Raw genomic sequence first — 23,540 nt, forward strand, 5'->3', positions numbered from 1 at the left:
CTGCAAAGATGGAAAGACAGAATTAAATTCTGCCAGATACTAGGCAATGCTTCCCAAACATGACCCACTAAAGAAGTCGTCCCCCTCCACCCCGCTTTAAACTCTAATGAGGAAATGTGACTGTATGATCCCAACACCATCTCAACCACACTTTCTGGATGGTGTTTAAAGGTAGTCTGCTCACTTCCTGCTCCCTTGTCTCCTAAAGTGAGAGAAGACTAAGAATGACCAACTATATGGAATCAGGACTATTTCCAAGACCCCTGTAGAGTTTGCCAACATCAACCTCAGGGACGCACAGCATAAAACCAGTATTTCATTTTACGTACTGAAGGCGGGAATTACACACTGAGCACATTCAGCCCTTCTTTCCCTGACTCTTCCCTTTGTAGAATCAAGAATAAGGTTCATGTTGTATGTGTCTCTGATGCCCAAGTATCTAACACAGTGCTAGTGCTCATTTCATGCTTATTAAACAAACAAAGAACAAGTCATTTTTGACTGAGGCTGTGCTTTATGTTATTTCTCTTGTGCTTTTAGCTTTCCTTTTTCTCTAGGACCAGAGAACAGAGTTGCTATGGCCTGTGGCTAAGATCTGCTCTTAGTTTTACTTATTTCTGCTAGAGGCTGATTTTCTACAATTCAGTGCCCTTCTAAGTGTCTTGGGTAACCTACTAAATGGTTTTCATCTGTCTGTTCCTGCCTCCTCTCACTCTGTCTCTAAGACTATTTGCTTCCTCACTAAGCATAATATAGATCCGAGGTCAAGTATAATGTGCATATTCACACACACACACACATGATGTCAAATACACAGTACGTGTACAGCCCTGTAGAAATGTATTTTTCAAATGACATACTATATATGAAGAAAGGACTTTGTAAACTGCATACTGATGTACATATATGAAGGGTCATCTTCCTTCAAGTTTTGCTTTTCCAGCACCTAATTTAAAAGTGGCTAAGTTAAACTTTAAATATTTTCCTCTTTAAAAAAAATAAAACTACTATCAACAAAAAATCAAAGTAACTTTTCTTTTGTTTGTATCTAGTACTCAATTGACTTTTCACTTAAGTGGGAGTGAGTGACATTTAACAAAGAGTTCACTCTCACTACACTGAACTTGCAAAGAAAGCCCCCAAACCTAATCCTAAAGAAACCTAGTCTCTTTAATGGTTGGAACATACGCATAAAATAAGGAGGAAGAAATACAGAATGTTAAAGCTAAAAGGTATCTTGTTAACCCTCTTCTTGTGCAGATGGGAAAACTGATGCCCAGAAAGAGGAAGGAATTTCTCCAGAGCCACACGTTTCAATGGCAAAGATATTATTAGTCAGAGCCGCCTTTTCACAATCATGCTACTCGACTAGCTACCCCAAAGTCTGAGAGGAAAATTGGTTAGAAAAAAACCTTGAGAAGACAAAGCGAAAATATTCTTTTCCTTTTCCAAATCTAGCTTGGTGACCTAAATCACCTCCTGAGATTTGCTGACCTTGAATTATAAGATCTCCTCCATATTATATGACATCATTTCTTATATTAATATAAAAGCATTTTTTCCATTCACTGATAAAAGCAAAATGGCTGACATCCCAATATGACATTCCTGAATTCATTGTTTCAATAAAAAAGTGAAATTGTTTACACATGGCATGGAAATTTCACCTGTGATTCATACTGAAAAATATTAAGTATCAAAAAAGTAAAACCACCCCACACTAAAATAACACTAAGCTATGTGTCCCTGAGCCAGTATGCAGTCAACTGCCTGCCCCAGGCTCAACAGTGGAAGGTGGGTGTTGAATTCTTTTCAGAGACCACAATGAAAATTTCTCTCCAAGTCTGATTTCGACTAAAAAAGGAAAATGTGGGAATTTCAAGCCTCCACCCAAATCTTAACTCCTCATTTGCTGCCTAGCATTATTTTTATCATAGAATCTTGGGATATCAATCACAGCTTTAAAAAGATTATGGAGACTTTTTCCATCCTCCATTTTTTCATAAGTGAAGAAACTAAGACTCAGTAATAGGACAAGTGTCCTGCCCAAGGTCTCAGAGCTGATAAGGGACAAAGCCAAGGCTAGAACCTCTCAGTAACAACTCTGAACCCTTTGTCATGTCACCCTTTCAGTCTTCAACATATAGAACTAAAATAGAAATTCCCACATAGTACATATATGTTGTTCAGTCGCCAGGTCATGTCTGTCTCTTTGCAACCCCATGAACTGTAGCATGCCAGGCTTCCCTGTCCTCTTTCTCCCCGAGCTTGCTCAAACTCATGTTCATTGAGTCAGTGATGGCATCCAACCACCTCATCCTCTGTCGCTCCCTTCTCCTCTTGCCCTCAATCTTTCCCAGCATCAGGGTCTCTTCCAGTGAGTTGGCTCTTTGCATCAGGTGGCCAAAGTCTGTGTGTGTGTATGTAAAAAATTTAAAACAAAGTACATATAATGTTTTAAGTCTAAACTACTAAAAGGCTTATAATGAAAAAGCAACAGTTCTTTGCTCTTCAGTAGTGACCACTTTTGGTTGTTTTTTCCTTTACCTTCATATTTCTAAATACACTTATACTAATATTTCTTATTCCATCCCTCTCATTTAGACATCATCTACTATGTTCCTATTATGCAAAATGAGAATTTAGCCCTTTTATTACTCTTTTCTTAATACATTTTATCTCCTTACTGGTAATTACCTACTTTTTATTAAAGAATATGAGGATTTAACTGTCCACTCTCTCAAATACACTTTTCCTCATTCTCTCAAGATATTCAATTATTTTGGAATGTAACATTTTTTGTTAAATCAATATTTAGTGTTTACCTTACACCTACAAAAATACTGTTCACTGCTAAGCCATATAATATACTATTCCTTTTTTGCCTTATGTTTGTTTTTCCTGAAATGATAATTGCCATTTACCCTACTTGTTAAGTACCCAGGTACCTATCACTAGATTCTCCCCCAATTAGGACAAAACCTTAAATCCTTCCAATCTGGTTAATAAAGACATCATATAACAACCTATCAAGCCCATACCCCATCCCTTGGAGATTATTTCCTGCAGTACCTTCTGTCTGCGCCAATCTGAACAGTTTGTTCTCTAGGCTGGTTCTCTTTTTACCTATTTAGAACTTTCTTTCACCATCATCCTAGAAATTCTGTTTACAGTCACCCCTCTATATCCCAAAGGGACTGGTTCCAGGAGACCCTGAAGATACACCAAACACTGTAAATGTTCAAGTCCCTCATCTAAAATGGTGTTGTATGTATAGTGAACATTCAACCCTCCATAACCCATACCCAGGTTTTATGTCAGTGGATACAGAGGGCTGACTGTAATTGTGTTGAGGCTGCTGTTTCCAAGATCTCATCACTTGTTCTTTGATTTACTGCCTCATTTTGGTGGAGCATATTCTATAATAGAGAATATATATATTCTCTAGAATATAATAACCTAGTTAGCATATTAAAAAGCAGAGACATAAATCTGCTGACAAAGGTCCGTTTAGTCAAAGCTATGGTTTTTCCAGTAGTCATGTATGGATGCAAGAGTTGGACTATAAAGAAAGCTAAGTGTGAAGAATTGATGTTTTTGAACTGTGGTGTTGGACAAGACTCTTGGGAGTTCCCTGGACTCATGTGAAAAGACCCTGATGCTGGGAAAGATTGAGGGCAGGAGGAAAAGGGGATGACAGAGGACGAGATGGTTGGATGGCATCACTGACTCAATGGACATGGGTTTGGGTGGACTCTGGGGGTTGGTGATGGACTGGGAGGCCTGGCGTGCTGCAGTTCATGGGGTCGCAAAGAGTCGGTCACGACTGAGTGACTGAACTGAACTGGACTGCAAGGAGATGAAACCAGTCAATCCCAAAGGAAATCAGTTCTGAATGTTCATTGGAAGGACTGATGCTGAAGCTGAAACTCCAACACTTTGGCCACCTGATGTGAAGAACTGACTCATTGGAAAATACCCTGATGCTGGGAAGGATTGAAGGCAGGAGGAGGAGGGGACAACAGAGGATGAGATAGTTGGATGGCATCACCAACTCGATGGACATGAGTTTGAGCAAGCTCCAGGAGTTAGTGATGGACAGGGAAGCCTGGTGTGCTGCAGTCCATGGGCTTGCAAACAGTGGGGCACGACTGAGCTACCGAACTAAACTAATTCTGTAATGGCTTTCTGGAAAAGGGCCACATGAGAGGTATCTTTTTTAATACTTTGAATATTTAAAAATATCTTTAATTCCATTCTCGTACTTGAATGATAGTTTGCTTGGGTATAAAATTCAAGGCTGTAATGATTTTTCCTTTGGAATGTTGTTTCACTGTCATTTAATTTTGCATATAGCAATTGAGAAATCTGATAACATTCTGATTCCTGACCCATGTGTGTGAAGTGATTCTTCTCTCTTTAGGATTTTATTCTTTAATGCCAGTATTCAGCAATTTTACAATCATAAGTTTTTGTTTGGGTCTTTTATCATTTACTGTTTTGGTCTGGATTTAGTGAGTCCTTTGTTTTTATTTCCTTCCAGCTTTATTGAGATATAATTGACATACAATTCTGTATAAGTTAAAGGTGTGCAGCATAGTGATTTGACTTATATACATCATGAAATGAATACCACAGTAAGTTTAGAGAACATCCATCATCTCATATAGACACAAAATTAAAGAAAAAAAATTATCTTTTCCTTGTAATGGGAACTCTTAAAATTTACTCTCTTAACTTTCATATATAACATACAGCAGTGTTAATATATTAATCGTGGTATACAATACATCCCTAGTAGTTATTTGTCTTATAACTGGAAGTTTGTATCTTTTGACCACTTTCATCCAATCCACTCCCACCACCACAATTCCTCCCACCTCTAGTAACCAGAAATCTGATCTCTCTTTCCATGAGTTTATTTTTGAAGTAAAACTGACCTAAAACACTATGTTAGTTCCTGGTACAAAACAGTGATTCGATTATTTCCATACATTACAAAATGATCACCACAATAAATATAGCTACCGTCTGTCACCATACAGAGATATTACATTATTATTGACTATATTTCCCACACTGTACATTTCATCCCTGTGGCTCATCTGTTTGGTAATTGAAAGTTTGTATGTGAAGAAGGCTGAGCACCGAAGAATTGATGCTTTTGAACTGTGGTGTTGGAGAAGACTCTTGAGAGTCCCTTGGACTGTAAGGAGATCCAACCAGTCCATTCTAAAGGAGATCAGCCCTGGGATTTCTTTGAAAGGAATGATGCTAAAGCTGAAACTCCAGTACTTTGGCCGCCTCATGCGAAGAGTTGACTCATTGGAAAAGACTCTGATGCTGGGAGGGATTGGGGGCAAGAGGAGAAGGGGACGAAAGAGGATGAGATGGCTGGATGGCATCACTGACTCGATGGACATGAGTCTGAGTGAACTCCAGGAGTTGGTGATGGACAGGGAGGCCTGGCGTGCTGTGATTCATGGGGTTGCAAAGAGTCGGACACGACTGAGCGACTGATCTGATCTGATCTGATCTCTTAATTACCCTCACCTATTTCACTCATCCCCCACTTACTGACCTTCCTTTGGCAACCTCCTGTTTGTAGCTATGAGTCTTATTTCTGTTTTGTTATGCTTGTTCATTTGTTTTGTTTTTTAGATTGCATGTATAAGTGAAATCATATAGCATCTGTCTTTCTCTGATTTATTTCACTTTATAGCATAACATTCTCTAGGTCTATCCATGTTGTTGCAAATGGCAGGATTTTGTTCTCTTTTATGGTTGAATAATGTTCCAGTGTATGTGTGTGCACGCACATGTATGCACCACATCATCTTCATCCATTCATCTACTGATGGGCACTTAGGTTGCTTCCATATTATGGGTATCATGAATAATGCAGCAAAAGGGGTGTATTTGTCTTTTCAAATTAGTGTTTTTGGTTTCTTTGGAAAAATACCAACAGTGCACAAGTGTTCCCTTTTCTCCACATTCTTGTCAACACTTGTTATTTCTTGTCTTTTTTGTAACAGTCATTCTGACAGATGTGAGGTTGCTGTAGTTTTGTTTTGCATTTCCCTGGTGATTAATGATGTTGAGCATCTTTTCATATGTCCATTGGTCCTCTCTGTGTGTTCTTTGGAAAAATGTCTATTCAGGTCCTCTGTCCATTTTTTAATTGGGTTGGCTTTTTTTGATGTTGAGTTGCCTGAGTTCTTTATACTTTGGATATTAACTCCTTTTCAGATATATCACTTACAAATATCTTCTCCTATTCAGTAGGTAGTCTTTTCATTTTGTTCATGGTTTCCTTTGTTGTGCAAAATATTTTCAGTCTGATATAGTCCCATTTGTTTACTTTGCTTTTGTTTTCCATGCTAGTGAGTCCTTTCAATATGAAAACTCTTATCCTCTAATTTTGATTGTTTTCTATTATTATTGTTATTTTTATTTTCTGTCTCCTCTATCTTCATTTTCTGTTACTTTTGGATTTTTTTCTTTTTTGTTTTTGTTTCAGCCTTAAAATAAAATTACAGGCTTTCTTTAATGTCTGGTAATCTTTGGTTGTCAATTTTTCTTTATGAATGAAACTTTAAAGTGCTAATCAGATAGTCTGTACATTGGCAGGACTTGCTGAGGATGCACCCCTATGTTCATTGCTGCGTTATTCACAATAGCCACAATATGGAAGCAAGCTAGTGCCTATCAGTAGATAAATGGATAAAAAAAGAGGTGGGGTATACATATGCATGCACATACTGAGCCATAAAAGAGAACGAAATCCTGCTATTTGCAACAACATGGATAGACCTAGAGGGTACTATGCTAAGTGAAATAAGTTACTCTGGAGTTCTATGGCTTGAACTACATTGCTTCTTGAAGGGGTTAGGTTTTGGTTTTCTCCATTCTGCCTACTCACAGTTTATCATTTATCTGCTTGTGATTTTCTAAAATGCTGTCGATTCTATTACCTGCTCTTGTCTCTTCTGTTCTTTTCATCTTTGTGTGCTTACAATTTTAAATTATTTTGTCTTTATTAGTAGCATTTCTTTAGGGCCTGACATAAATGAGTATATTTAATTTTTTTATCATGAAGTCCCCTATATATATAATAGTTTTCCAATACTGGCTATTGGAACTCACCTCTCTGAGAGAGACTCTCTTTCCTGTCACTAAGTCTCCCTCTAGGCATCCTCCATCTATCTATTCTATCCACTCTGAAAGAGCCAACACCAGTTCTATTTCCTGTAGGTAGCTCTCTGATTGTCCCAAGGTAAGGGGGCATTTTACCCCTCTGCCAAATCCCTTCCTACACCACCTTTCCATCTGCTGTCTTTGGAAAGCCTAAACTAAATGAATATATACTTAATACATATTTGTTAGTAAGTTAAAATTAATGCTGTATGGGAGGAAATGAGAGGCATCATGACACACTGGAATGAGCTTAGATACAGAAGATTTGGGTTTGAATACCAGTGGTGTCACTTACTAGTAGTTTGACTTCAGCTAGGGCTACTCAAATAATTGTCAAACTACCTTTTTTGGTAGCCATGGAATCCTTTATTCACATGAAATATTATATAGAAGCCCAAGTGTAAAACAAATAGGAGATTGTAGGCAATTGTGGAGGAGTAGAGTTAGAACCAAAGAGGCATTCCCATCTGGAGTTTAAACCCCACTGGACTAGATTATCTCCAAGAGACTTTCAAAGTTCTGACTCCACTTTAAAATGCTCTAAAAGTTATAGGTTTGAACCAGGCATCTATACATTTAAAATATGGCTAGGGTAGTGCACCTTCACCAGGTGAATGATGAGGAACACTGGTCCACTCAGCCCCATTTCTGGTTTTGCTCACTTCTGATATGTCAGAAGTCAAAGCTGGATAAGAGGGTGTCAAACCTTTATGTGTTCACTGAGGCGTAAGGCTGATGGAAGAGTCTACAAAGATACACTTCTGGACACCTTAAGGGAAGTGTCTAAAAATGGAGGGAGTAAAATGGGGTCCAGCCTAATGTCCTACTATATCAGGTAGAGATGACCCACTATTAAAATGTAAATGTAAATGAAAATGTAAATACTTCAGGAAAGGAGCAAACCTACATTTTATTAAGTGATTCTTTAACAAGTTAACTCCCTGTTAAGGTATTAGTAAAAGCAAGAGGTTAAAGAAGGAGTGAGGCCAGGGAAGAAAGACTAAGGGTACAGAAAGGAGAGGAAGGACTACAAATCAGTTCTGTCTCTGACTGACCGGCTGCACCCATGTCTACTTCTCACCATATAATGTATGTAACCTGGAATAAGTGCAGAACCTGTCTGTGCCTCTTCTATAAAACAGGACCAAAATGTTTGTCTCATAAAATTGTTGTAAGAGTTCAATCAGGACTTTTATATAGAATGGACACTCCTGAGGCCTGGTTCTTAGAGACTGTTCATTAAAACTTTCGAGAGTCTAGTGAGAAGGGATTGTTAAGTAAAAAATGCCAAGTGATACCATGTACGGCATGACATCAGTCTTTGAAAAATATATCTCTGCTTACATAAACAGAGAAAAAGATCCTGAAGAATAAAGTTCTAATAGAAGTTTTCCTTGAGTGCTAGGAAAATGTGGTTAATCATTGTTGACTTTTCTCTATTTTCTGTTTCTTTTATAAATATATAGTCCTTTTGTTATATTTTCTGTTCTCTAAAATACGGCATCATAAAATAATATGGATATATAGGGCTAGTTTTCTTTCTGCTCAATTTTGTTGTGAACTTAAACTGTTTTGAAAAATAAAGGCTATTTAAAAACAACAACAAGGGCCTAGAACACTCAGCTCAAGGATTCAGATTTATCTTTCTTGACAGCACTAAGAGTCTACTACAGGGTTTTAGGCAGGAAAGTGAACTAGGAGGCAGCTGTGAAGGACAGATTTAAAGACTACAGTATTCTTTTTGTGTGAGAAATCTTACGTCAACATTCCATCAAAATCTGCCCTTACGAACTACTATCAATAAATACCACACTTTCCTAAAAGGAGCTCCCTCTGTTCTCAATTCTGATTGGGGAAGGCAGATGCCAAGAAACCCAGGCAAATAAAATGTTGCTTTGGGTCTGTCTAACTGCTTCAAATTAGTCTCTGAAATAAACACCTTTTGTAACAACTTCCTACTGCACCACCACCCAAAGAGTCTAAGCAGTTGTAAGTGGAATTTTGGTTTCAATTAGCTTGAATTTCAGTTACACTCTGATTGGCTTACGATTCCATGGGAGCTGTTAAATTTCTGCACAACTCTATGGTAGGCTAGTAGGTGAAAACTACACGCAGATGACAAATTAGATGGGAAGTGAGGAGAAGCAATGTTGCAGCGGTTTCCCTGGGAAAATGAACAAATACTATGGTCTACTAGCAAAAGAAAATCCTTATACTAAAACAACAAGGAGAAGGGGGCGACAGAGGAGGAGATGGTTGGATGGCTTCACAGACTCAATGGACATGACTTTGAGCAAAGTCCAGAAGATAGTGAAGGACAGGAAAGCCTTGTGTGTTGCAGTCCATGGGATCGCAAAGAGTAAGACATGACTGAGCAACTAAACAACAATCACCACCACCACCAGGAAGATCTAGCTTTATGGTTACTGGAACAACAACAAAGAAGAAAATCAGAGCCAGGGATATATTCAGCCCTCAGCAGACAACTACGGCCATGTCAACTCCATTAACTATCGTTTCTCTATTTTCCTCTCCCACACCACCTTTTTGTATAAAGATACAGTATTTTCCCGAAGCCACATGTGGGGTTCATCTCAAATCACTATATAGACAGATCAACTATGATGTTAGAGCTCTTATAGTTGAAATTAACTAGTTCATGCAGCTTGATAAATGGTGCTCCACTGACTAGGTAAGTCTTCTGCAGCTCTGGAGATCATATTTTAAAATAAAGTGTGATTGTACTTTTGAGAAATAAATGCTGAGTTCTTGTACTCGGTGAGCATCCTCCTATGGCGTTAAGAGGCCTAATTTAATATCAAAGTGCTCAATTTTATTTTTATTTTTTAAACACTCACTTTTTCCAGGCTGGGAAAGACACTGGGGGCTCAAGAATCATTGTCATTTAGGTTTTGGCAGGAAAAATTCAGTTTAGACAACACACACACACTCTTACCCTTCCAAGCCACATGTGTCTACGCAAGGCCACTTATTGCGTGGCTTATTAGTTCCATATGGGGCCTGAGCTAAGCTGAATGATACGTTTGATACAAACCGTCTGTTACCGTGTGGGAATGTGGATTAATACAATGCTTCAATAAAGGTTACTAAAAGATCAATACTTTCGTGATGGGATTACAATGAATTTGACTACAAAGAGAGAACTGGTCTAGAAGAGTTGAAAAATTAAGAAATTAAAAATGCACATATGCATCAAAGACTTTACTTTAGAATTCTGGCTTATGTAGTCAAAAGTCTCTATAGGACTAGTTACCAATATTTCATTTTTAAATATTAAGGTTTCACTGATATAAAAGGAACTAGATTAAGAACTTAAAAAAAGGGTATCACCACGTCAAAAATAAAATCTACCTTCCTAGAAGAAAATACAACTCTTTCAAAGATGTGGAAAAACTACTTAAAGAATATTTAATATGAGCAATAACATTGTTTCTTACAGTAAGTTATTGCAATACACACCTCTAAGGAAAAGTATAAAAACCTGATTATGGGCCACTAGTTGCAAGAACAAACTAAGTACTTTTCCATCCTTATCTATAAACCTTGCCAGTTCTTTTCCCCCAAAATAGGTATGTTATAATGTAAACACTGGACACAGCTGAAGCCTGCCAGTCTGAGACCTGAAAAGTCTAAAAGTCAGGTCTAAAAACTCTTAAGTCTAGTAATAGAAAAGTTTTTCTTTTCATCCTCCCAATCATCCTTCCAACTACCCTCAGACTCATGGGATTCATGTTGGAGCATCAGTCCACCTGATTCATTCACCGTGGAAGTTAAGTGAGAGGCTAAGTGGCCAAGCCAAGGGTAAACAGGTGGAGTTCAGGGACCAGAATCTAAGTTTGTGAGTTTAACCACAGGCTCTTTTCTTTATAGCACATGTTGTATTTATGAGGTACACGTTATATCTGAGCCAAGCTTAGCATTATAAAATATTTCATATTAAAAACACTTCAATTAAGATGGTCGTTTGCTTCAGATTCTTATGTTTGCCAGAAAATAACTAGGAGCACGATTAAACTGACGCAACTCTGGGGTCAACCTGGTTTGTAAGTGGGGTCTCTGTCACTGCCAGTTTTTAAGAGTTGTTGAAGAGGGTCAGTAAAGCATACTGCAAATGGACAAGCAAAGTACAACTGGAAATTTGTCAAAGGCAGGTAAACCAGACCCTTGATAGTAACTGCAATCAGCTTTAATTAGTGATCATCAAAGAAAGGTTACGTTCTCTGGAGGCAGACAGCGATGTGAGTGGATGAACTTGTGTAGGATCCATTAGAGCTGATATTCATGATGTCATGTCCAGCAGGCTTCACCTTGGCTCCCTGTCCTCCTGTTAACAGTCTGCTGCACTCTGATTCACCCTAGGCTACCTTATACTGACCTTTGGCCAAATCTAGATTCCTGATTCACTTGAGAGCTAAAACTTATTCCCTAAACTGATCAGATTTAGCCATTTCTGCTTCCAGTTCACTGACTCTGATGCAATCCTGGTGTTAGGAGCTGTATCAGATCAAAGAGATCACAGTCTAACAGGGCAGAGACAGTTTTCTAGAATGTCTTAAAATGGAATCACAGAATATTTAGCATCTACTGCCTGCCTTTTTTCATTTGTTTTTGAGATTCATTCATGCTGTTGCATGTATATGTTCCTTTTCATTGCTGAGTCTGACTAGTATTCCATGGTATGAATATACCACAAATTGTTTATCTGTATGCTGGTTGATGGACATTTGGGTTGTCTCCTGTTTTGGACTATTAAGAATTAAGCTGCTATAAACATTTGGGCACAGGTTTTTGTTTTGGACTTGCAGTTTTTATTTCTCTTGGACCAATACCAAGGAGTGGAAATTCTGGTTTGAATGGTAGCTGTTTATTTTCAAAATACCAAACTGTCTTCAAAAATGGCTACACAATCTTGCGTTCCCACCAGCAATGTATGAGTGTTTCAGTTGCTCTGCATCATCATCAGGAATTGATGATATGTCTTAAAAATTCTAGCCATTCTGGTAGTAGTGTCTCATTATAGTTTCAATTTGCATTTCCCTAATGCCAAAGCCTTTGACTGTGGATCACAACAAACTGTGGAAAATTCTTCAAGAGATGGGAATATCAGACCACCTGACCTGCCTCCTGAGAAATCTATATGTAGGTCAAGAAGCAACAGTTAGAACTGGACATGGAACAACAGACTGGTTCCAAATTGGGAAAGGAGTATATTAAGGCTATATATTGTCACCCTGCTTGTTCAACTTATATGCAGAGTACATCATGCAAAATGCTGGGTTGGGTGAAGCACAAGCTGGAATCAAGATTGCCGGGAGAAATACCAGTAACCTCACATATGCAGATGACACCACCCTTATGGTAGAAAGCAAAGAAGAACTAAAGAGCCTCTTGATGAAAGTGAAAGAGGAGAGTGAAAAAGTTGGCTTAAAACTCAAGATCATGGCATCTGGTCCCATCAATTCATGGCAAATAGATGGGGAAACAATGGAAACAGTGACAGACTTTATTTTTCTGGGCTCCAAAATCACTGCAGATGGTGACTGCAGCCATGAAATTAAAAGATGCTTGCTCCTTGGAAGAAAAGCTATGACTAACCTAGACAGCATATTAGAAAGCAGAGGCATTTGTCAACAAAGGTCCATCTAGTCAAGGCTATGGTTTTTCTAGTGGTCATGTATGGATTTGAGAGTTGGACTCTAAGAAAGCTGAGTGCTGAAGAATTGATGCTTCTGAACTGTGGTGTTGGAGAAGACTCCTGAGAGTCCCTTGGACTGCAAGGAGATCCAACCAGTCCATCCTAAAGGAAATCAGTCCTGAATATTCATTGGAAGGACTGATGGTGAAGCTGAAACTCCAATACTTTGGCCACCAGATGCGAAGAACTGACGCACTGGAAAAGACCCTGATGCTGGGAAAGATTGAAGGCGGGAGGAGAAGGGAATGACAGAGTATGAGATGGTTGGATGGCATCACTGACATGATGGACATGAGTTTGAGTAGGCTCCAGGAGTTGGTGATGGACAGAGAAGCCTGGAGTGCTGCAGTCCACAGGGTCTCAAGGAGACAGACACGACTGAGCGACTGAACTGAACTGAATGACTAGTAATATCTAGCATCTTTTCATGTGGCTTTTTTCCCTCATCTGTAGCTCTTTTTCTGGCCATCCTGTACTTTCTGTGAAGTTATCACTGATGAATACATCTGATTAATACCCTCTGATTAATCTTAATATCTTTTAATTGGAAGCCCTCTAAACTAATACTAGTTTTGCTTAATCGAGCTAGAGTTGATTCTACAACAACACAATCCTATTTGTAAAGAGAAGCCACAGGGAGGACTTAGGTGTGTAAAAGACAAAAATGAAAATGTCATTATAAAAGCAGGGATTCTTTCATAGACATTCAGGTAAATCTAAGTGTCAGAGTTTTATTACAGTGAATGATGCACTTAAATCTATTGCCATAAATTTGATCACACAAGGAGTATAGAAGCCCATTTCAGCATCTCTGTAGCAATGCAGTGTCCACAAGTCTTTGACATGATTATTGGTAGAACTTAGCAGACTGAATTCAACAAATAATTACTGAATTCTGTTTGTGTGTGTGTGTGTTGATTATGATGGAAACAGAGGTATGTATATGGCATTGTTTATAATAGGGGAAATTTGGAAATAATTTGAATATATACCAGTACTTTGGTCAGGGTCTCCCTGGAATGATGATTGTGTTAATGATAATTAAAATAATGCTACAGCTACTAACAAATTTACTAATTAATGTGCCAATCATTATAAGTATTTCACACTATATTATTTCATTAGTCCTCACTATAACACTCAGAGGGTTGAAGAAACTGAGACTTAGAGTTAATAAATTGTAGAGGGCTTCCCTGGTGGCTCAGTGGTAACGAATCTGCCTGCCAATGCAGGAGACAGGAGTCTGATCCCTGATCTCGGAAGATCCCACATGCCAACGGGCAACTAAGCCTGTGTATGACAACTACTGAGCCTGTGCTCTAGAGCCCCGGAGCCACAACTACTGAAGCCCAAATGCTCTAGAGCCTGTGCTGTGCAACAAGAGAAGCCACCATAATGAGAAGTTCATGCACCGCAGCTAGAGTAGCCCCTGCTCACCACAACCATAGAAAAGCCTGTGCAGCAATGAAGACCTAGCACAAATAAATAAAAATAAAATAAAAAAACCCCCTGAATTTGCACCCCAGGTGTGTCTGACTCTAGCACTCTGAAGTCTTAACCACTTAAGAATGAATACCAATAGTATTTACCATTCTTTTCAATTTACAACCTGTGCCAGGCACAAAACCTGTTTCATTTAATCCTCATAATAACCCCGTGAGATAGGTCATATAATTCCCACTCCACACATGACAAAATGGAAAAGGCTAAAGGAGTTGTCTGAATTACCACAGGTAGCAGGTAGAGGAGCTGAGATTGGATTCAACTCTGACACTTCACATGCTAACACACAGTCTAAATACTGCTTACAAGTTGGATAGAAAAGATTGTTTTCTCATTTCTCATTTAATTCTAATAATTAGAAAGGGACTCTCAACTCTTTAGAAAAACACAATCCTTCTCTTGATATCAGGCATTTGATAATAGTTACATCTCTACTCAGCTGTTGTTTAGTTAAGCTATACATGTTTAGTTGAGCTATACATGTTTAGTTTTTTAAAATCTTTGCTTGTAAATTAATCCCTATAGCCTCTTCATCATTCTTTATGTCTCTGAACTCCCTCCAGTTTCCCTTAAATAATCTGGTAATGAGGTGCCCTAAATGGAACACAGTTTTCCAGCATGCTCTTTTCTTTCTCTAATGACGTCAGATCAGATCAGTCGCTCAGTTGTGTCCAACTCTTTGCGACCCCATGAATCACAGCACGCCAGGCTTCCCTGTCCATCACCAACTCCTGGAGTTCACTCAGACTCACGTCCATCGAGTCAGTGATGCCATCCAGCCATCTCATCCTCTGTCATCCCCTTCTCCTCCTGCCCCTAATCCCTCCCAGCATCAGAGTCTTTTCCAATGAGTCAACTCTTCACATGAGGTGGCCAAAGTACTGGAGTTTCAGCTTTAGCATCATTCCTTCTAAAGAAATCCCAGGGCTGATCTCCTTTAGAACGGACTGGTTGGATCTCCTTGCAGTCCAAGGGACTCTCAAGAGTCTTCTCCAACACCACAGTTCAAAAGCATCAATTCTTCCGCGCTCAGCTTTCTTCACAGTCCAATAGCAATTTTACTATAATATCTACTTCATGCCTTTTAAGGTTTTTTCTTTTGTGGCGTTTTCCTGACCTCATTTGAATTGCATTAGAGTCCAAGCCCATGCATCCACTGTTTAGTCTCTTTGGTTGATCATAAATAAATGTAGCCTCAAAAAAAGAGAAGCAAAAACAAACAAACAAACAAACAAAAACCCTTCCAAATGTTAATGAAGTGTCAAGTGCACAGCACCCCTCCAATTGGATAGATGCTCTTACTATCTGGTCTGGAACAATTCTGCTCATCTTTTGATCTCACAATTCATTTAACAGAAAGTATAATTAATTCACTGGATGTGTACTGAATATCTACTACAGGGAAGGTGTGCAACATATGATGGAATATTTCAACGTGACTCAGGCACGGATGTCACCCTGGGGAGGCTACCTCTTAAATGAATGATAACCAGGTAAACCTAGGGGGATAGTTATCTTTCAATGACAGCCTGAAGGGTGGGGCCATAGGCAGAATTTTAAGATGGCCTCTACCACCTTTAGCCCAGAGTTACACCCCTGGTCATTTTATGTTTATGGCAAAGGGATATCACCTGGGTAGGCCTAATTTGATCACACGAACCTTTAAAAGAAGACCGTTTTCTCTGGCTGGCAGCAGAAGAGAATGTTCTGAGAGATCTAAACTGTGAGAAGGGCTTGACAGGACATTACAGGTCAGAAGACAGAGGCGCTATGTGTGAAGGAATGTAGGCAGCATCCAGGAGCAGAAAGCCAGGAACTAAGCCCGCTCAGACCTACAGCTGCAAGGCACTGGACTCTGCCAACAATTAAATCAGTTTGGAAGTGGATTATTCCTAAGCGTCTCCAAGGAGAGCCCAGGCTGACCAACACCCTTGACTTTGGCCTTGTTGGCCCTTGAGCCAACATTTCTTTATAAACTAATCTCTAAACTTATGATACTTGTAAAGATACCAAAAGGATTTTTTAGAACTAGATGAAGTATTGCGAAGTTAAGTCTTGTTTTGGTAAATAAAAACAATTCTGTGGTATTTTCTGTATGCTAGGCTCTGTTTTGAGTACTACACAAATACTAATTCATTTAATCATCATCATAAGAACTGTAACAAAGCATCATCCCTGTATGACAGATGTGGACATTGAGATACAGAGAGATTAAATAATTTGCTCCCACAGACCGTACACAATGCCTACAATAAGACTGTTAATGGCAGGGATCTATTTATTGTTCAATATGTGGCAACTAACATTACGCCAAGTGATGGTAATTAATCAACTTTGGGGGGATAATTAATAAACTTTTGAGTGCACATTGCAGGGGTAAAATCCAAATTTGCTTTTTGGTTTACAGAGAAATCTCTGTGGGAAAAACTTTCTTGAAGTACTGGGACCTACAGAAAAGGAGTTGAGCTAAGCTGGGTACAAAATGGTAGGAAAGAAGACAAATCAGTGGAGATGGAGGGAAGAATCTAAGTGACACAGGCAGTGAGTAAGTGTATTAGATGAGTATATGTGTAAAGGTATGTGTGTGTGGGGTGGTGTCAATGGGAAGAGGAGCAGATTGGCCAAGGAATCATTTTATTTCATTTCTCACAATAGAGTCTGAACACATTTTTCTTCTTAACAAAGTACATTGAAAATAAAGTCTCTATAATGTGTTAATCATCTAAGCAGGCATGAACAATTCTGGACAACTGTCCAAAGAAAAATCAGCACAAATTTTAGACTGTATTAAAATTTGCATCAAGAGATTTGGTGAGAGCTCTACTTGCTGTTTAAATATTGCTCTCTGCACTATTAATTAATAATCTTTGAAGAGGTTATAATATAAAACCACCCCCCTCAAATCAGTTAGCTGCTTCTAAGGATTATTCTAAGGTTATTAAACCACATGATCTTCTGTCTTCAAACTGCCACTTCCGTGTTAACGTCTGAGCTAACTTCCAAAACTCTTAAATCAAAAATAAGCTAATAAAACACCAATTTAAAATATGTGAAGCAGAAGAGGAGAGGAACTAAAAAGTGAAAAAGTCTTGGGTTGAACTCCAAGTTTGCACATTAACATCTCTGTGACCTTGAGCAAGTCACTTAACCCCTCTGAACTTCTGGTTCCTGACCTACGTAATACACACAACATTTGCTTCACAGGGTTATTGTATGGAATAAATAAAACCATGTATGTAAAACTCTCAACACAGTCTGTGGATTATAAGCATCTTAAATTGTTACTTCTCATCCCCTTTCCTCAACAGCTATTGCTAAGAACATTACTATTTTTTATACTTAACCATTAATGTTGCACCTTATTTTTATACTCCATTACTAGTTTTTCTTTCTAACTTCCTTTTGGTTAAGCCTGTATGTTGTTATTTTTGATCTCAACTGAATCAGATGTGTCCTAAATGTAACACACTATAGCCTTAAAAGACAAGACTCATGAAAAAGAAAACATCCAAGATAAGCAAATATATTCACTATGTTTTGAGAATAAGAAATGCCAAAAGATTAAAGCAAGGGGACTGGAAAACTGGCAGAAACACAAAAGTAGGGTGACAGTGATAAGGTTAACAGGAATAAAGCATAAAACTATAGCAGGTAAAGGGCAGACTTACATTCTGAACCTAAGTCCACCAGTGGTGTGTCTGTACTTGATTATTTAACTAGTTATTTAATTATTACCTATTTGAGCTAGATATGAACTAGCTATAGTAATAATACCGGTCTCCTACTTTTTGTTCGACCTTTACAGTCTTATACGGGCACACAGAAGACAAGCAGCTGGAATCGTATGCATTCTGCCAGGAGGTACTGAACACCTTCTACGCACCAGGCCATGGGTTAAAAAGTTACAAAATAAAGAACAGGGAGTGCTTGCTTTTCAGGTAATAATAATATAGTAGAAAAGACATTTAAAAATCAGAAACAAAATATATTAAAGAATAATAAATATCAAATTAGAGAAAATTATAGGAACACAGAGGAAGAAGGCCTGACCAAATCTAGGGGAGACAGACCCACCTGGGAAAGAAGTGATAACCTATCCGGCCACACACTGCAAGCTGGATTTTATCAGGTGAAAGAGTACGGAAACAGTTCCAAAGGGAGGAAACTGCAGGCATAAAAGCACAGGAGCAAGAGAGAACATGGGAAAGACAGGGGATGATATTAGGGTAAAAACACAGTTACTATAGAAGTAGTGGCCTAGAACAGAAGATCTTAAGTGAGGTTCCAAGTTCTGAGTGCCCCAAAGAAATAGCCAGAATACCAGATGATGTGGCTAGGTAGGAGAAGGCAATGGCAATCCACTCCAGTACTCTTGCCTGGAAAATTCCATGAATGGAGGAGCCTGGTGGACTGCAGTCCATGGGGTCACTAAGAGTCAGACAGGATTGAGCGACTTCACTTTCACTTTTCACGCATTGGAGAAGGAAATGGCAACCCACTCCAGTGTTCATGCCTGGAGAATCCCAGGGATGGGGGAGCCTGGTGGGCTGCCGTCTATGGGGTCGCACAGAGTTGGACGTGACTGAAGTGACTTAGCAGCAGCAGCAACAGTGGCTAGGTATGATAGTTGAACAGTTAAACTGCTCCAAAGCAAGATGATGGTTTTAAACAAGGAGGGAAAAGTAATGGTAATGAGAAATGGACAAATTACCCATCCCAACCTCCATCCTCATCACCTTCTGCTCCTGTGGAGTGTCAGAAAACAAGTCTCCAATGGAAGGGGCTCAGATTTCAGTTAAGACAAAGAAAAGGAAAGAGTTTTAGAGCTACTGGGGGTTTGCCAGGGGTGGTAAGCCCTGTCTCAAGGTGGCTGGAGGTTCCCACGCAGGTGAAGATGTTCTTGAGGTCTGTGGCGTAGTGCCAAAGGCTCCACTTGGATGGAGACTGTCCCACTGTTTTCAGCAGAACTGTGGAGAAAATCCTCCTCTCCAGTGACAGCTTCTGGAGCTCTCTCAAGCAGCTTAAATAGTTGACTAAAGGACAGGACTGTCTCAGGGGATCTGTAACCATCCTCAAGGTTCTAGTTTGTGGAATAGTTTGTTGTGGGCAAAGCGTGATACAAAGTTTACACCTAGAAGAGCCCTGGTCAGGCACAAAATCATATGGAGTTGAGCATAACCTTAGAAGGCACTTGCTTTTACCATTTCACAAAACAGTCCCATTTTCTATAACATCTCTGATAATTATTTAGCTCTAGTACATATACCTCTAATGACTAGATTTTTAATTCACTTCAAGCTTTTCATTTCACTATTGGGCAGTTTGATCTGATAAAAAATATTATTTCTCAAGGGAACTAAAAACTCCTTTCTGATTTCTTCTGATCCATCATCAAGGTTTAATTTTACTCCTTATTCCCCTGACAGCCTTTGAAACATGAAGATAGCAATCTTCTTCTCTTGGACATAGTCTTTACTTAACGTTCTTGACTTGTTTAGAGTAACAAACAAGTTACATGACAAGTATACTTGTTTAGAGTGTGTGTATATATATATATATCTCATATATTTTTCCAAGTTTATCAATAACTTCCATTATAATTTTGATCTCTATCAGATCAAGCTGTTAAAAAGCCATATTAAATAAGCTTTACCAGAGAAGGGGGCCTTGCTTTCCCAATGGATCCTTGCTTTGTCTGTATCTCACTCAGTGCTGCAATATGTGAGAACACCAGCCTTTTAATTTTCTTGCTGAGGTGCCCCTATATCAAAACCTTCCCAGCCTCACTCCCATTGTGCTGCAGCCTTTCATGTGCTGGACAGTCCAAAACACCTGGAAGTACTTGCCAGTCTTTAAACAAGTCTCAGACTTGATTCTTTGACATAGCCATGCTTTTGTCACGCTATTCTTTCAGTCTGGAAGGTCTCCATCTCTGGCTTATCTTTTAAAAGCTTATCCTCTCTTCAGATGTAGTCTAAATGTTATACACTGAAAAGCTTACCCTGATTGAACCAGTAAGAAGAAAAATGGGTATCATTTGGTCTTCAGCTTCTATGTGCTAGGTTCTTTAATATCGTATCTTATTTAAAGTTTATATACCCTCAAAATATTACAGATGCCCCTTGGTACCAGTAGGGGATTGGTTCCAAGAACCCTGAAGATACCAAAATCCAAAGATGCTCAAGTCCCTGCATGGGCCCACTGTTACCAGGGATGCCAAATCCATGGACATGGTGGGCCAACTGTACTTAATCTTTGCTTCAAAGATGAAGATACAAATTCAGAGGGTTAAGTAACTCCTAAAGATTATACAACTGATAAAATCAATAAAACTCTAGCCTATCTGATTTAAAGTTATGAATATCAAATAATGCTCTTCCCAAGATACTATTTCTGTGAAGTGTATATTATGGAAGAACATTAGGAGGGGCAGAACCAACTTTCTAACCTACTTCATTCTCTCTTTTCCCAGTCTAATGTATGAAGTTTCTCAGAGGGTAATAATACCTCATCAATTAACTTTGAGAAGCATGATGAGTACCTCCTAGGAAAACTGGAGAAAAGTGCTGGAAATTAGTGGAAATATCTCTGAATCTCTAGGTTTTGTGACCTTCTGGATTTTAATTCTTGATCACAAAAGGAAAAATATTCATCAAAACCTGGCTGTGGCTTTGAGACATTCACTAGTTTTATTTGGATTCATTCTTCTACTGTTGGAAATAAAATCAAGCTGAATTCGGTTAAAATAAAAAATATTTTAAAGTTTGCTGGTTTCTTTTACCTTTATAAAAACTTTTCTCTACTTAAAAACTTTTGGGAACTTGTGGGTTAAGATGGCAGATTGAAACATGTACACTGACATCTGCAACCTCCTGAAACTTCCATAAAGTGTCAGTAATGGGGTTTTCTATCTTTACGCTTCCTTTGTTTCTAATGAGAAGACAGTAATGTTTTAAATTATTATCCCCTGTATGTATTGTGCTTATATGTAAATACAGCAAAGAAAGAGCTGCAAAGATTATAACAGCAACAAAATTTTGGAAGTTGAAAAGCAGGATAGACAGCTTTTTAAAAAGCTGAATTCTAAGCCAGAAGAGGGGGTTTGAGAGGCAATGTGAGCTATAATTCAGTAACAACCATAAGGCTCAGGAATTGGTGGCCCCTAAGTACTTCTTAAACTGGCAGTAAAAGTGGGGCTAAAAACAGAAAACTGAGTGATCATTTTGCAGTGTATACAAATACTGAGTCATTATGTTATGCACTTGAAATTGATATAGTGTTGTACGTCACTTATACCTCAATTAAAAAAAAAAAACAGGACAATTATATTTCCAGATCCCCTCTCAATTCCATAGACTGAGGCAACAAGCACTCTTACACCTTGGCAAATAAACTAGAATTTTAGATTTTGGAGAGGGAAACATCAACACAGGTAAGGGCAAAGGCACTGTACTGCCAGCAAGGGGATTAAATGAAAGTGTGCATACTAGATGCTGAGGCCTGTAGCCCTCTTCCCTCCACTCTGCTTCCAGAACACAGGCAAATACTTTACAGGTGGATACTGAAAGATCCTCGACAAGCCCAGAGGAAAGACCTAAGAAGGATGACATTCGGTATTCCTCAATGAAAAGAGCCCAGCAAGTGAACCTCAGAGTTAACAACACAAAGAGCTCCCAATGTTTTCTAGTCCTCTCCTCTTAAAAAGAAATATGCAATCAAGTATCATTAAACTTAAGAAGTGCCTCTAAGGCAAATGACAATATCAAGATCAAACTGAAAACAAAAATAAGAATAAATATTTCAAAAACCATTAATATGCTCAGATGGATAAAAGACGATACTACACACAGGATGCTATTCAGAGAAAAAAGAGTTCTTAGCAATTTAAAATATGAAAGTGAAATATGAACAACAAAAAATAGATGGGCAAGATACAAAGTTAAGGGAATGTCTGAGGAGTTAAAATAAATGACTAAGAGATGGAAAACAGGAGAAAAGAGATAACATTAGAGGATCAGTGCGGAAGATCTATTACCTAAATACAACAGTAGTCTAGAAACAGAAAATAAAGAAGAAATCATCAATGAAATAATTCAAAGAAACTTCCCAGAACTCAATGACTTGATTTTTCAGACTAAAAGGATTCACTGAGTACCCAGCACAATGGATAAAAATAAACTCAAGGGCCCATCAGCCTGAAATTTTAAAACACTGAGGACAAGAGGTTTTCTACAGATTTCCAGAAAGGAAACAAAGCAAAGCAAAACAAAGTATATAGATCACATTAAAAAAAAGGGGGGTGGGGGAGTCAAATATCTTTAGGCTAATCAAATACAAAAACCAAACATCAAAAGTAATACTGGAAGCTAAAATATAATGGAGCACTGACTTGAAAATTCTTTAAAATATATCTGTTGTTGTTAGGTCGCTAAGCTGTGTTCAGCTCTATGGAACCCCATGGATGGCAGCACGCCAGGCTTCCCTGTCCTTCACTATCTCCCAAAGGTTGCTCAAACTCCTGTTCATTGAGTCGGTGTTGCTATTTTATATACCTATGTAGGAAAAGGAGTACGTCAAGGCTGTGTATTGTCACCCTGCTTATTTAACTTCTATGCAGAGTACATCATGAGAAATGGTGGGCTCCAAGAAGCACAAGCTGGAATCAAGATTGCTGGGAGAAATATCAATAACCTCAGATATGCAGATGACACCACCCTTATGGCAGAAAGTGAAGAGAAACTAGAAGCCTCTTGATGAAAGTTAAAGAGGAGAGTGAAAAAGTTGGCTTAAGGCTCAACATTCAGAAAACGAAGATCATGGCATCTGGTCCCATCACTTCATGGGAAATAGATGGGGAAACAGTGGAAACAGTGTCAGACTTTATTTTTCTGGGCTCCAAAATCACGGCAGATGGTGATTGCAGCCATGAAATTAAAAGACGCTTACTCCTTGTAAGGAAAGTTATGACCAACCTAGATAGCATATTGAAAAGCAGAGACGTTACTTTGCCAACAAAGGTCCATCTAGTCAAGGCTATGGTTTTTCCAGTAGTCATGTATGGATGTGAGAGTTGGACTGTGAAGAAAGCTAAGCACCGACGAATTGATGCTTTTGAACTGTGGTG

The 23,540-nt window shown here is 38.7% G+C and overlaps 1 protein-coding gene across 1 annotated transcript in view; it reads right to left on the reverse strand.

The window, feature by feature from the left end:
- The window catches only part of UVRAG (UV radiation resistance associated), a 334,304-nt gene that overhangs the window by 28,742 nt on the left and 282,022 nt on the right, over positions 1-23,540 (reverse strand). The gene's annotated exons all lie outside the window — the stretch shown is intronic.

This window comes from Bison bison, unplaced genomic scaffold, assembly GCF_000754665.1.
Source record: "Bison bison bison isolate TAMUID 2011002044 unplaced genomic scaffold, Bison_UMD1.0 scf7180017864251, whole genome shotgun sequence".
Taxonomy (NCBI): Eukaryota; Metazoa; Chordata; class Mammalia; order Artiodactyla; family Bovidae; genus Bison; species Bison bison.